The sequence below is a fragment of the Falco naumanni genome, chromosome 16, assembly GCF_017639655.2.
Source record: "Falco naumanni isolate bFalNau1 chromosome 16, bFalNau1.pat, whole genome shotgun sequence".
Classification (NCBI taxonomy): domain Eukaryota; kingdom Metazoa; phylum Chordata; class Aves; order Falconiformes; family Falconidae; genus Falco; species Falco naumanni.
The window spans coordinates 7,954,737-7,968,713 of record NC_054069.1 but is presented as its reverse complement, the minus strand read 5'-3'; the positions used below and the strand labels follow the sequence as shown (position 1 = coordinate 7,968,713).

Here is a 13,977-nt window from a genome sequence, read left to right as displayed (position 1 = left end):
CTGTCACTTGACTGCTGTGGGATGTGATGAGCTCAGGTGTGGTGCTGCACTAGCCACAGCCCTGCTGCCCAGGAGCCTGAGCTGGCACATCCATGTGGTACTGCTGGAGATTTGTAGTTGCAGCAGCTCAAGCTGGTGCTAGATTTGGGGTCACTACAGTCAGACCCCTGAAGAGCATAGGCACACCCTTTGTATTCCTTAGCTTAAGTGAGATTTAAGGAATCATTGTAAATAGCAAGCCAAACCCATTCCCAGATTAATGACACTGATGGGGGGTTATTGTAAAGTCTGGTTTCCTTGTGTTTGAAGTGGCTGCTCATCTCTTCTGACAAGGAATAGCAATTGTGGCATCAGAGAGTGGTTTGCAATAGTGGTGTTTGCAGTCTGTCAGAGGCCACAGCTTCCCCTTGGCTTTCCATTTCCTCTCATAAATGAGGTTGTTAGATTTGGAGGACAGGATTTTAAAAAAAGAATGAGGAAGAAAAGAAAAAGCAGGAAGGAAATGGGAAGGCAAGAAGGCAAGACATGATTGCTTTCAGCTACAGATCTTGTGGTTTGAGTCGATGTTAGAGATTGCCTTTCCAATAGGTTTTGAAATGTGAAAGGAGAACTGATTTTACAAGAGCCCTAAGATAGGGCATGTGATTCCCTTCATTTGTACGTGAGAATAATTATTGAATGAGACATTAAACAGCTTAGGTCTTAGTGGAAAAAATAAAATCAGTGTCCACTACCTACTGTGTTAGTAATGGTGTAGTTAGACTGCTGAATCATGTCTGTTTGTAGAATTCTAGGATAGAAGTCACTGATCAGCAATCTGTAACCACGGTGCTGTAATAAATCCACAAGGGCCGTATGCTGGTGGCTGCATTTCATAAAGTGACTACTTGGGACTTTGCATCAGAATGAGGGAACGCTAGTCTCTTCCTTCTTCGGTAAAAGAGGAAGATATCCACACTCTGCTGGTGGAATTGCTAGTGTGAGGGGTTCTATGATGCTCCATTTTGTTTATATTCCAGCGGAGGGGCAACTTTGAATCGCAAAATACATACCCACAATCTCATTACATGGTGTGTAGAGCCTCTCAGGAAGTATGCCCACCAGCTCACTGCTGTGTGTTTTAGAAGAAGTGGGGGGGATCTCATACAACATTCTGTCTTGGTGCTGTCTAACATTGTAGCTGTATGTATGTGTATGTTTGTCATGTGCCTATGAAGTAGCAAATTGCAAACCAACAATGACTAATGAGTTCAAGAGCCAGAAAAGGTTATTTGGAGCAAAGAGAAATGTGTGATAACTTTTAGACTAACAAGGTGCGAGACAGTATGTGTGCAGAGACTCAGTCCTGCACCAAAATTGAGTCAAGAGGTCCTGAGGCGTAACTAGAAATGGTCCAGAGAAGCAATGATGTGGGGATGTGGGGGTGCTCAGTGAGGCACTTCTGTCAGCTCTCAGTAGCAAGGAATTCTCAATCCATGTTGAAGTCCAGGGTTAAACATTTAATCTATAAATTCATGCTAGGAATTAAGACAGACTACTTGACATCTGAAGTCACTTCTGTGTAATAAAAAAAGCCTTTTGAAATTATTTAAAGTATGCTTCTCTTGCCTTTTAAAACCAGGGGAAGCTGTGCAAGTGAGATGGGCCTTGGTTCGTAATAAATGCATGCAAATGACAGCAGGATTTTTGTCTTTCTCCTGCCATGGCTTTGAAAGGACTTAGATCCTGGTTTAGGCTGCAAAGAAAACGCTTCCAGCTGCCATTTCCGCGAATGCTACTCTGAATCTCGGTAATAGAATCACGTCATCTGGTCATCCCAAAGTCTGTCAGTTAGCTTACAGACAAGCCGTAGGCAATGGGACTCCAACGTATCTTTAATGGCATTGCTCAAGCAGTGCCTTGAGACCCACAGAGGCAGTGAATTCCGATGTCACTGTCCACATTTGTGTTTGCTTCTTGTATGACGTGGGCCTGAAACCTCAACGGTAATTCACTGGAGTAACGATGAGGACAAAATGAATCCTTCCTTTGCCTGGGTATCTGAGGGTGGTTTGAAAACTCCAACTAGGACAGAATTCACTTGGGAGGTTCAAAGTTTGTAAAGCAGCTCCCTTACATGTTGTGAAGCCCTTGGTCTGCCTCATGCCACACTGCATTACATATTAATGCAGGCCTTGCATTATATATTAGCGCAGATTTGTCCTCAGATACCCTGCTGTGGAGAAGGCCATTTTTAAATCTTTAATAGGGCATTAGAGCAATTTGCCTGTGATTTAGTGTTAAGTGGGCAAGGAGAGTGGTGACAAACGAAGCCAGGAGGCCCTAAAATTCTTTGAATATTCCATGTTTTCCTGGAACTGTTGTGAAAAGACTGCCAGAAAGGTCTTGGCAGGTTTTCTAGGTGGCTGGCCAAGTCTGAAGCAAATGTGGATAGTTAATAGGCGAATGCAGCTCTGGTTCCAAGATCATATGTATATAACATACGTTTTTATTTAAGAAATCCCACCCCATGGAGGAGCAAATGTAGTGCTAATATATCTTGCTGAAAGAAAATAGCAAGGGAAAAAACCCTGTCATCTTGTAACAATAAAACAAGGGATCTTTTGCCCTTACTTTTTAGTGACTTGGATTGTCAGTTGAAGAAGAGAAGATGTAGGAAATGAAATCACTAAGACAGGCAGTGGCTTTCCCATGAGGGCCCCATGTTAATCAGGAATGGCTTATGTAGCAATAGCTTACATCTAAGAGAAAAGGCAGAATTTGTTCAAAGAATGGATTTCCATTGGTAGATAGACTCTTTGTTGTTACCATGCAAGTAATTAAAAATGGCAATTAAGCGGGAAAGTGATCAAATAATGACTCGGGACCTGCTGCTGCAGTTGGTTCCGTGTGGAAAGTCCGGTCTAGCATGAAGCATTGAGGCCACCTGTGTGGGTCAAACTGTAAGAGTTAAGAGCTGCTACTGAATCATCCCAGGTACAGGCTTACTGTCATGACTGGCGGGAGTTATCGCTGGGAAATGTGAGTTCAGATTTCTCTGAGACACCAGGTGAATTAGCTTTGTAATTTTTAAATTGTCTCTACTGTGAGGGATTCTTGTTTGAATACAGCTCATGGGGTCCTTCTTGTTTTATTATTAATGGAGTGGAGATTGTGCACGGCCTCTACGGTTACAGTGGAGCAATTATTGTTCTTTTTTTTTTCTTTTTTAAAGTTGTTGGTGCAGACCCTGAAGTTCTGCTACAGACTCCCCTGTGGGACCTTGGATGAGCCACGTCTTTTTCTTTGGTTTTATTCACTATGCCTTGGATGAGCCACGTCTTTTTCTTTGGTTTTATTCATTATCTATGAAATAGAGGTCCTTGTTCCTCATAAGGAGTATTGTAAAGACAGAGAGGAACCGATCGTATGTGAATTGTTCAGAGGCAGTCATATTGCATGTGATATTGGAATTGCAAGTGAGCATGATATATATCTCTTTGAAGAAATATGGACTACCTCCATGCTGGCATACGTTCATTAGCTGTACAAAGTTAAAATCAACAATATTTATAACCTAATACTACTTTTAGACAAATAAAATCAACTAGAAATGGTTATTACTACACTTTAAAAATCCCAATTCATGTCATTTATTATCATAGTAAGTTAAATAATCTGACATTCCAGTTGTGCTCTTTTCTTCATTTTGTATCTCATAAAAATGTTACATTGTCTTTTTGCATTATAAAACCAACTAAATTTAAGTTTAGGGGGTACTAAAGCCTGCACTGCAACGTGAAGTGATGCAGAAGTGTGAACTGGCACCAGGAGTGGGGAGACTGGCTGCTGCACTTGCGTCCCGCTGCTATTTCTGGCATGCAGAGACTAAGCAGCATCTGATGGGCCGAAAGTAAGTCCTCAGAGGCTGCTGCATCCTCCTCGCGTTCTGACATTCATTCTGTCTGTCACATGCCTCTCGATATGTGGCTTTCTAATTTTTAATACACTCTCACCACCAGCAAAGAAGCTGAAAACAAATTACCGTATGTTAAGACCTCTGTGTCTGGTTTCACAAGAGGTGAAGGTGACTGGGGCTGCGTTCAGTTGAAGTGCCCAAGCCTGTTATGTCTTTGACAGCAATACCTAAACAGCTTGGCATCCTGTAGATACCCTGTGAGAAGAGACTCCCTGTCCCCAGGAGCTTGCAGGCTAAATAGATAAGGCAGGCAGAAGAGGAAGCACGAAGAGAAGGGGAGACTTGCCCAAGCCACTTAGCACACGAGTGGCAGGGCTGGGAATAGGAACAGGCCTTTTGGATTCTCACCACTGTCATCACCACTGATTTGGGATTCCTCTGGCTGGTTCTATGCCAGCTTCTGCCTGTCCCTGCGCAGGGACTGGTGGCTTGGGCTCACCAACCAGTTGTAGAAAATATTTTGGAGTCATACCTCTTGGTTTAATTCTTAAAGCAGTGGCTGAGACAAGTGTTTTTTTCTTGAGAGAAATATACCCTCATGTGTTGTTCAGTTATTTGTGTTTGGCTTTTTTAATTGTGTCAACTGCAGGCTGTAGCTGGAGCACTGGAAAACCTGAAAAACATTTCTTTCTTTGTTTTATCTTTTAAATAATTCCACCCTCTCCTTGAAAAGCAAGTTGGTGCTGGTCGAAAAGGCTGAATCTCACAGGAAGTCTGGGGGATATTTAAGGATAACTGTGCTTTGAGGTTCCTCAGGTCCCTGTGATCTCTCAGGGCTCTTCACAAACGTTAATTAAGGCTCATAGTCCCAACTCCTTTCTTACCTGCAGTAGTTATGTTACCTATTTGTGTTGGGTTTATGTAGGGGAGAATTGGAAATAAGTCTGCAGAACTGAGAGTCCACAGCAAATTCATGGAGAAGATGGGAAAGGTCTTGTCGACTGCAGGCAGCAGCCCTCCAATCTCTGAATTACAATCTTTCACAGAGTGACCCTAGCACTTCTTTGCTATTGAAATATAATTCATTCTAGCTTTGCTCTGTCACACAAATTTCTAGTTTTAATTTAATTTTCTGCTTTTCCTGCCAGGTGAGATTCCCAAAGTGTTCCTAAACTTTATCCATGTTTCTGAAGTTGAATCTGGGTTCAGCAGGTTGAATTCTAATTGAACAGCCTCAACAGATGTTGGTTTTGCTGGCTTTTTTCAGAAAAAAAGAAGAAAGAGTTTATTGAGAGGGACCATCTTTTTCATGCAATGATTCTATTAGAATTTCAAGTAAATTTTAAAAAAGCATTAAATGTTGACCAGATAGAATACTTCTGTAGCAACCTTGTAAGTTAATGTATTAATATAGCTCCATCACTTAGTAACTGAAATACTACAAAATTTGTCAGACTTCCGGTATGAAGCTTCAGATCTTAGGAAATCATGTCACCAGCTTGGAACAGGTTAGACTTACCCAAAATTTTAGTGAGGTTCTTGGAGTTTTTGTTATGTTTTAAGTGAAGTGAGTCTTACATGAAACTTTTGTGGACCTGAAACCATGTGAAATACGAGGGGTTTCAGGTACCTTATGTGATATGGAAATGGCAAATCATGCAAAAGTAGATGTAATACTTTTTTGCATGACTTCACATAAAATCGAGTTTCACCTTGAGTTTTCAGAGCAGTGTGTACAGAACTCACGGATAGGGGCAGATTGTTAGCTCCCCCAACGCAAAAGGCACATCACTCGGGGTACTGCATTCCCACTTCTCATACTTTTTCTTTGATAATTGGACGAATTCAGCTCTGTAACCTTTCTTTTCAAATCTCTCTGTTCTACTGACTGACCTTTTGTTGAACTCTTCCCATTTTCCTATACATGGGTTCCAGTAAGGGCACCGAACGGTGCAGTATTCCAGGACCTTTCACCGGGAGGTGAACAGCACCACCTCATTTTGCTTTTTGCTTGCTTTACTCGCCTTGGGATTGAATTGTTTTATGGCCTTCTCACCTTATTATTTAATTGTTCTCCATTATCCAGGGATTGATATAGTTGGAGCTCAAAGATCTTTGAGAAAGCTGTTAGCAGAATTGGGGGATGGAGAGAAAATACAACTACCACCTTTTTAGTAGTGTTGCTGTCAGGATAGTGCTTGGGTGAGGTAATTTGCTAACACATGCCTTGTTGGGTTTGGAGGTGAAAGTTGGTGGATGAGTCAGTTTAAAAGGAATTGTTGGCAATGAAAGGGAATTTACGTGATCTTTAACCACACTCCGTCCTCTCTGTTGACTAACAGGATATCAGATGAGGATAACAAAAGTAATCTGGACATAGCAGCTCTCTTCCAAGGACCTCAGAACACTCCAAGGACATGGTAAGTATTGTTGTGATGATTCTGTATTTTGGGGATGCAGGGTAGGAAGAGGTGAAGTGATTTTATCACTGACTTGATGGGGAATTAGACAACAGTATACAAAACAGTGAGGTTCAAATTAGAAGTTTTTGGTTGTCAAGCTCCTCACTTGATAGAGCACTGTTCTGGTAATGCCCAAATCATGATGCCTTTGCCCAGCTTTGCTTTCCATATATGTGCCTCACACTGTGAATTTGTACCTTGTCCTCATGTCATTAGGATTCTTTGTTTGTATTATTAAATACTTTTTACTCCACTGAAGACATTTTATTAATTTGTAAACTATTCCCATATGTTATCATATATGCTGTCCGTATAGCTGAGATGTAACTTATTTTAAAGGTATTTCCTAAATGATCTCTGTATAGTTTGCCCAGAGTGAAATTATTGATTTGTCTCAAAAAGGTCTTAAGGTTTTATAGTTAATGCTTAAGTCTCTAAACCATCCTCTCTGGCTGAGCATCCTTTCTCCTGTGTGCCTTCTACTTTGAATTGCTAATTCACAAAAAAGTAGTAATAGTTTGTCTTTACTCTGCTTTTGCCGTAACTGTGCACCTACCAACGTCTCTTCTTCCTTTGAACTTGTCTCCGTAATTAAACTCATTCTTCCTTTCTGTTTTCCAGCTTCTCTCTCCAAACTTTCTCTCACTCCATTTCTGCAAGACCTTTTCCTGCAAACCAGGGCCCTGAGAGGATTAGTGAAGGGGGTGCCAATTTATTTAAACCCACCTCAGCATGGTAGCAGCCAATTATTATAAGTTACTGAATTGGTAAATGACCTGTAGCACACAAAAGAAGCTTCAGTCTTCAGGTGTAGTTCAGAGTGGATAAGTGTCCACCTCACAGCTGCTCTGAACTTACCACCAGTTCTGGCATTTGGTTTGGGTTTGGTGGGTTTTTTTCTGCTTCTGAACCTGTTCACATTGGTAATATGAACGCGCATGCTCAGGACTAAATGGACTGCAGAGACTTGGCCTCTTTAAATATGAGAGCAATTTTCAGGCCTCTTCCAGTTGCACTTATTTCACTGAAAAAAAAAAAAATCCAAACAACCAAACAAACCCCCCAAACAACCAAAAAACAGAACAAAAGATAAATATGAGGAGCTGTGGAAACCCCTCAGACTTCCTCTGTTTAATTCCTGGTGGTCACAGTGCCAGGTGATGTTGCCATTTATGCTTTCTTCTGTAGTGCCTGGCTTGAATGATCCGAAAGCAGCAAGCTAAGTTAAATGCATGACGGTGATCAAAAGAGAATGACGCCTCTATTTTTTGTGCCAGCCTGCAGGCCCTTAGGTTTGGAATCTGAGTCTTTGAAAAACAAGGTTACTGGACTCTAGTAAATGAAGTGTCCGGATGTTGCTGATGATTCATAAAAGCAATTAAAAAAGGAAAGTGCTTTTCCGCTGAGCGTAATGTCTTGGTTTGAAGATATCCTTAAGTGTGTGTGTAATGCTGCAAATAGTGGTCAGTGGGTAGTGACCACTGTGTTAGAGATTATGGATCTGTTTCCAGCATAATGCTTCTTTTCACATGGTTCTGATGATCAAATCCTTTTTTTTTTCCTTTGGTAGTTGAATTTTTCTTATTTAGTCTCTATTTCAAAATAGTTCCCATCTCTTCCTACTTCTAAAATTGGTGAAAAAAATCTGCTGAGGTGGTATATTTTCTGTGGGAGAAACATGTTATTTGCAGCGTAAATATTGAAGATGGCAAATAATTGAAATTTATCAAATATTACCCCCCTCCCCCCCATGCCACCCTCCTGCATTTCAGAGCTGACCTTCCACAAACACAGAACCCCTCATTTGTACAGCTTTCAAAGTGATTTTCAATAAGCAAGACTGAACTCAGTTAAAACATGAGTAGAATTATTGTTGTATACAAAGATCCCTCAGCCCGGCCACATTACCTAAGCAAGAAGTAGACCCTGAGGCATGCTCTACAAGCTTCTCCCTACATGGCTTTTCAAGTCATCTCCAACCAACCTGTTAGCTGTTAGTGATGGCTACTAGGCTCTGCTACTGCTGTTCTAGACCAGCCCTTTTCAGTCTAACTTCCTTCTCCAAGTGGATGCCTCTCACTTCTCTTGGGGCCTGTGCATATTCCAAAGCTGGGGCTTCAGGTTGCTTTGCCCTCGCTTCGTCAGCCTACGTATATGTGCTAAAGGGAAGCAAAATAGTTTACTGATTTATCATGGATCATTAGATGGAGTAACTATTCTTAAAACATCACCAGTATAGATACAATAATTAGAGGTGTGCTTTTGCTAACATTGCCAGCCTCTACCCTCTTGTACAGTACCCTTGGGTACTAAATAATTACCCATTTTGTGTGGTTATCTAGCTCACTAATTACCCACAAAAATTGGGGTCAGGTGTTAACTGCTTGAAATAAGTATCCTCCAAAGACTTGGTTAAATCGTATAAAGAAATCATGTGTTTGCAACAAAACTTTAAAAGAAAAAAAAAAATCAAACATTTTTTTGGAAGGAAGATAAGGGAACGTGCAAAAGACAATAGATGCAAATTGTTTGGTGTGATGGCAAAATCTTGCCTGCTGCTGGGATGGTGAGGGAATCTGTAGGGAGAGTGAAAGGATCGTTGGCAGATACAGTCTCTCTAATCCAGTCAACTTTCCCCAAAGATTAGATCCTTTAGTACACAAGGTTTGATTCTTCCCCTATCTAGGCTGATGTCAATCAGGATTATGTTGGTATAAATAAGAAAATTTGTATCCGTGATTCCCTGGACCGACTTCACTGCATAATCCCACCTCTTCTCTCACCCAGGGACTTCTGCGTTGCCTCCAATGATCTAATTATGCATTGTATATTTATTTCCATATGTTTATTTTAGTTGTTTCAAACTCTGTATGCATGCAGAATTTCATTCTGAGGCTGCTGCTCCTAAAATGTAGCTTGCTTTGAGTAATAATTTAATTCCTGTGCTCAGGGAGTTACCCCAGTGAGTCAAAGATTTCTAGATAGCCCCACCCTCCCCAACTTCCCGAACACTGCAGTCACTTTCTCTTTGCCAGACCCACACAAGATGTCTAGCTAGCCAAAATCCCAAGAGGCAGCTTCTCCTGCCTTCCCCATTTTGGCCCCAGAAAACTAGGAAATAAAGCCACAGGAGCCCTAAAGCCCTTGAAATAGCCGGCACGTGTAACAGAGGGATAGTTAATAGACTGTCTTCCTAACCTGGTTTCTTGCATCAGTGCTCGCTGTCTTCAATACAAAGGAAACAGATTTCATCGGGCACTAAGAAGGTGTTTCTGAAAATCCCACTGTGCACCTGTCAGGGTCTTTGGATACCCAGATACCTTTAAGTCCTAAGCATCTGTGCAGTGCGCAGTGTTACAAGGAAACCACCTTCTTTATTTCTGTATTTTGCATTAGGTGCTTCCTCTCCCTTGTAGCGAAGACCACCTTCTCTTCCCACGAGCACGTTTGAAGCCTGTGCAGAGTCAGGTATTAGGCATCAACAGCCCCACCTCCCATTCCCATTGCTCAGGCAAGTGTGGGGTCTCAGGTAAGGCCCCACTCGGCTAGGTGTGTGCTGTCTTTTCAGGGGCATACCTGCACTCGGCATTGTGTACTGCATCTCTGGGGAATGCAGGGATCAGCCCAGTAAAGCACAATGCAGATTTAGTCGTCATCTTTGTCTTCCCCCCCACTCCTCCGCTCCCCGCTGATGTTAACTGTCTGTATTATTATTTATTGTTATCAAGGGATTTGGTTTGATCAATGAAGTGTATATGCGTCTGACGGACATTCGGAGAGGAAATGCTTGGAGAATGAGTAACATGTCTGCAGCAGAGGGTGTGTGTGAGGGAGAGAGAGGGAGCATCGGTACTAGAAACATTGACTGATGAGTTCATTTTAAAATCCAAGGGCATATAGCTGGTAAATTAGCACATATTGCAAATATAGTCTGGTGTGAGAGGCAGCAGTGCTGCCATTGAGCGGGGCGGGGTGGGGGGTGGAGGGTGTCGAGGAGAGGAGATTGTCAGCTCTAAAGTCATCACGGGCATGAGCCAGGCAGTCTGCCTGCCTCAATGCAGACGTGGGGCGTGCGATTTCCACGGGCGGCTGCGGGCTGCAGTGTGGCGGAGGGGGGGAGCGGGGGAAACCGAGATAGCAGCGGTGGATTTTATTGTTTTAAAATCCAGATCCAGCCAGAGGGATGCTAGGCGAAGGGCTGCAGTCTCGCCACTCCCCGCCTCATCCCCTTCTCTCTCACCCCCCCCCCCCCCCCCCCGCACCCCCTGAGGAGGGCAGCGTGGGGCGGGAGCGGGTGCCCGGCTGCCCGGGAGGGTCCCGGGGCTGGGCGCAGCGACAGGGGCTGCCCGGCGGCGGGACCGGCTGAGGCACCGGCACCGGGACGGGGCAGCCGCGCCGGAGATGCGCCGGCGGCCGCGGCGGCGGGTTTTTCCCGGGAGCTTAAGAGCTTATTGAGGAGGGGTGAGCGGGGCCGGTGTGTGTGTGTGCGAGGCTGGCGGCGGGGGGAGCGAGTCCTTATTCTGTTAAAGATTTAAGTAGGCATGCAAGGAATCTCTAGGATAGTTGGCAAAGGGCGAGGGTGGGGAGGGGGGGAAGGATCCAAAAGAGTCTGTAACCAGACACTGAAGCTTTCCAGGAGTGAGAGTGTGTGAGAGAGACGGAGACAGAGCGAGAGGAAGAGAGGGGGCAGTGTGGTCTAGTACATTTTCATCTGGTCGTTGATTTGAGCCTGATGCTTGCTGTCCCTCAACAGCCTCCCTTGCCTGTATTTTTTCTTTCCCCCTCTCCTTTCCCTTCTACTTCATCGAAGCCTAGGGGAGCCAGTAAAGATTAAATGTGCTTTCTAAAAGGCAGCCACTTCATGCAGCTATGTCTACTCCCCCCCCCCCCCAGCTACCCCCCCACTCCCCCTATTTGAAATAAAAAAAAAAAATTAAAAAAAAAAACCGGAGAGAGGGGGAGACAGAGAGGGGGAGAAGGAAGGAGGAGGAAGAGGAGGACTATAGTTTAATGATGTCGGGACTGGCTGATCCATGAAGGAGGAAAAAAAAAAAAAACACACCAAAAAAAAAACCCAAACCAAAAAATTGAGATCCTGGACGAGGAAGGACTTTGGTGAATGGGCTCAGACTCCTGAGGTGAGAAAAGGACGGGGAGTGAATGATGATGATTCCATAATGGTGCCTGTTACCGCTGCCCCCGGCCGTGCGGTGGCGGGGAGCGCCGGGGCGCGGAGCCGGGCTGGCCCGGCGTGCGGGGCCGGGGCCGGGGGGGACCCGCTTTCGGCGGCGGGCGAGCAGCGGCGGATATTTTGCATTTTTAAACTCGGGCCCTCCGGTACGTTTCGGCTTCTCCCCGCTTATGCCGGTGGGCCTAAGCCGTTCCAGAGATGGGTGGAGGGTGCAGATCCGTATTATTTATTTGGGCGGGGGGGGGGGGGGGGGGGGGGGAGTGGGGGTGGAAGAGGGAGGAAAGGGAGGGAGGGAAGGAAGGGGAAAAGAGCGGAGAAGGAGGTGGCAAGCTGGGGACGAAATGGTGCTCTCGGTTATGGCCGGCGTAAATTTCCATTGGCTGGGGTTGCACAAGGTGCTTGGAGAGGAGTCGGTGCAGGATGGAGTCCCTTTTGTGTGTGTGTGTGTGTGTGTGTGCGCGCACGGTGCTCGCGGACCCTTCTCTCCCGGGGAAGCGGGTTTTTCTCCAGGTTTTCCTTCGGAAGCGCTGCCCGCGGCTGGCAGGGGAGGGTGGCCGTGGCTGCGGCGGCGCTGCCCGCGCCCTCCCTCCCCGCTGACAGTCTGGGGCTGGCTCTGGCACCGGGCTGGCCCTGGCTCCGGCCGCCCCCAGCTGATGCTGGAGTTAGGAGCGGGCCGCTGCTTGCAGACCCCCCACCCCCCCCCACCCTCCCCAGCCCCGTCTCTTAATAATAATAATAATAATAACAACAATAACAGCAGCAGCATTGGAGGGTGCGCGGAGGGAGGAGGGCGGCAGGCGAGGAGCTGCGGAGGAATTTGGTTCCTTTTCCTTTTCCCCCTTTTCTTTTCCTTGATATATTCCCTTAAAAAAAAAAAAAAAAAAAAAAAAAAAAAAAAAAAAAAAAAGATGTTTTAAAAATGCAAGCGGCTTGCCCAGCTGCACACACCCACCCTCGCCTCCCTCCCCCGGCTTGCGCACACCGCACGCTCGCACTCGCTCGCTCGCCCGCGCTCGCTCGGGTGTCAAAACCCGCCGGGCACCCAGCCTGGTCCGGGCACTGCCCCTGCCCCTGCCCCGAGCCCGCCCGGGGGTCCGCCCGCCCCTCGCCTCCCCGCCGCCGGGCTTTTCCCCCCTGCTCTTGGCGCTGAAGATCGGAGCCTCCCCCGCTTCCAAATGGTGAGTTTCTACCTGATTTTCTTGCAACTCGGGGTTTTTCTCCATCCCTGCCGGCCGCGGGGCTGGCGGAGGGGGCGGGGAGGCAGCGCCTTTATGCTGCTGCATGCTTTGTGCCAGGCGGCTGGAGGGAGAGCCTGCATATTCCTGCTCTTATTTCTGCATTCCTTTTCGTTGAAACAATGAAAATAATTCCGTCACTGCCCCAAACTTCCCTTTCTTTCTTCCTCTTCGTTATTTAAACGCGGAGACTTTTCATGTATTTGTCGCAAGCGACCTTGTTGGAAGCTGTAAGGAACCTGCCGCGCCTTGTCATTTTTGTATAAACGATTAAAAATGGAATGTATTCTCTCAACAGAGGGTCCTTAGAGAAGCTCTTTCCTTCCACCTGTGTGTCCTGTTTTGTAATCTTGATCCATGAATTGAACTTGCCTGCTATTCTTTTCCTCTTTCTCCTTTTTATCTTTTATTTTTGATCCCTGTTTTTTGCAAGAAATAGTTTGTTGCGCCCCTCTCAATCCCTGAGACCCTAACTTGTGATGTTTAGCTTTTAAATCCACGGGTTAGGCTCTTGGGAGCTGTGAGTTGTGCTTTGACATCTTTATTTTATTTTATAAATATATCATATATATATGTATATGTGTGTGCGCGCGTGTGTGTATATATATATAGACATATACACACACATACAACAGTGTTTAGTAGACCTTTTAAGGGAAAAACGTGCATCCTCTGTAGGGTTGATCGGCTAATAGTAGGGCGGTGGTTATGGCCATATACTGTAAAAATATCTCAAATTAAAACTAGCGTTTGTACAGCAGATTTGTGTGTGTGTATATTCAAGCTATAATTTTACAGCTGATACAGATATGGGGGTGTATGTGTGTACACATATAGTGATATTATATATGCGTGTGTAGATAAGATATACACGATATGGATGCATGTAATATAGCTATTGAGGTGTGTGTATAGATACACATATGGATGATATGTGTGTATGAATATGTATGTAGGCAAATAAAACCCTAGATATGTATATATATTTACATATGTAGGTATATTAATAGACATGCCAGTGTTTTCATATTGAGAGAGATTTGCCTTGCTGCAGGCCACTGCATATAGCATCTCTCTCCCCCCCCCCCCCCCCCCCCCCTTTTTTTTCCCCCCTTCCCTCCCTTCTTGAGAGCAACACAGAGTACCCTGAGAGCGTAACAGTAACAGCTCGGTACATTCGTGCTTGACCTC

The 13,977-nt window shown here is 45.1% G+C and overlaps 1 long non-coding RNA gene across 2 annotated transcripts in view; it reads left to right on the top strand.

Moving 5' to 3' along the window:
* LOC121098195 overlaps positions 1 to 11,543 on the top strand; it is a 96,799-nt gene extending 85,256 nt beyond the window's left edge. For both annotated transcript variants that reach the window (XR_005831204.1, XR_005831205.1), the window contains one exon: positions 6,241 to 11,543. This is a non-coding gene — a long non-coding RNA (uncharacterized LOC121098195). The remainder of the gene's footprint in view (positions 1 to 6,240) is intronic.
* The last annotated feature ends 2,434 nt before the right edge of the window (positions 11,544 to 13,977 follow it).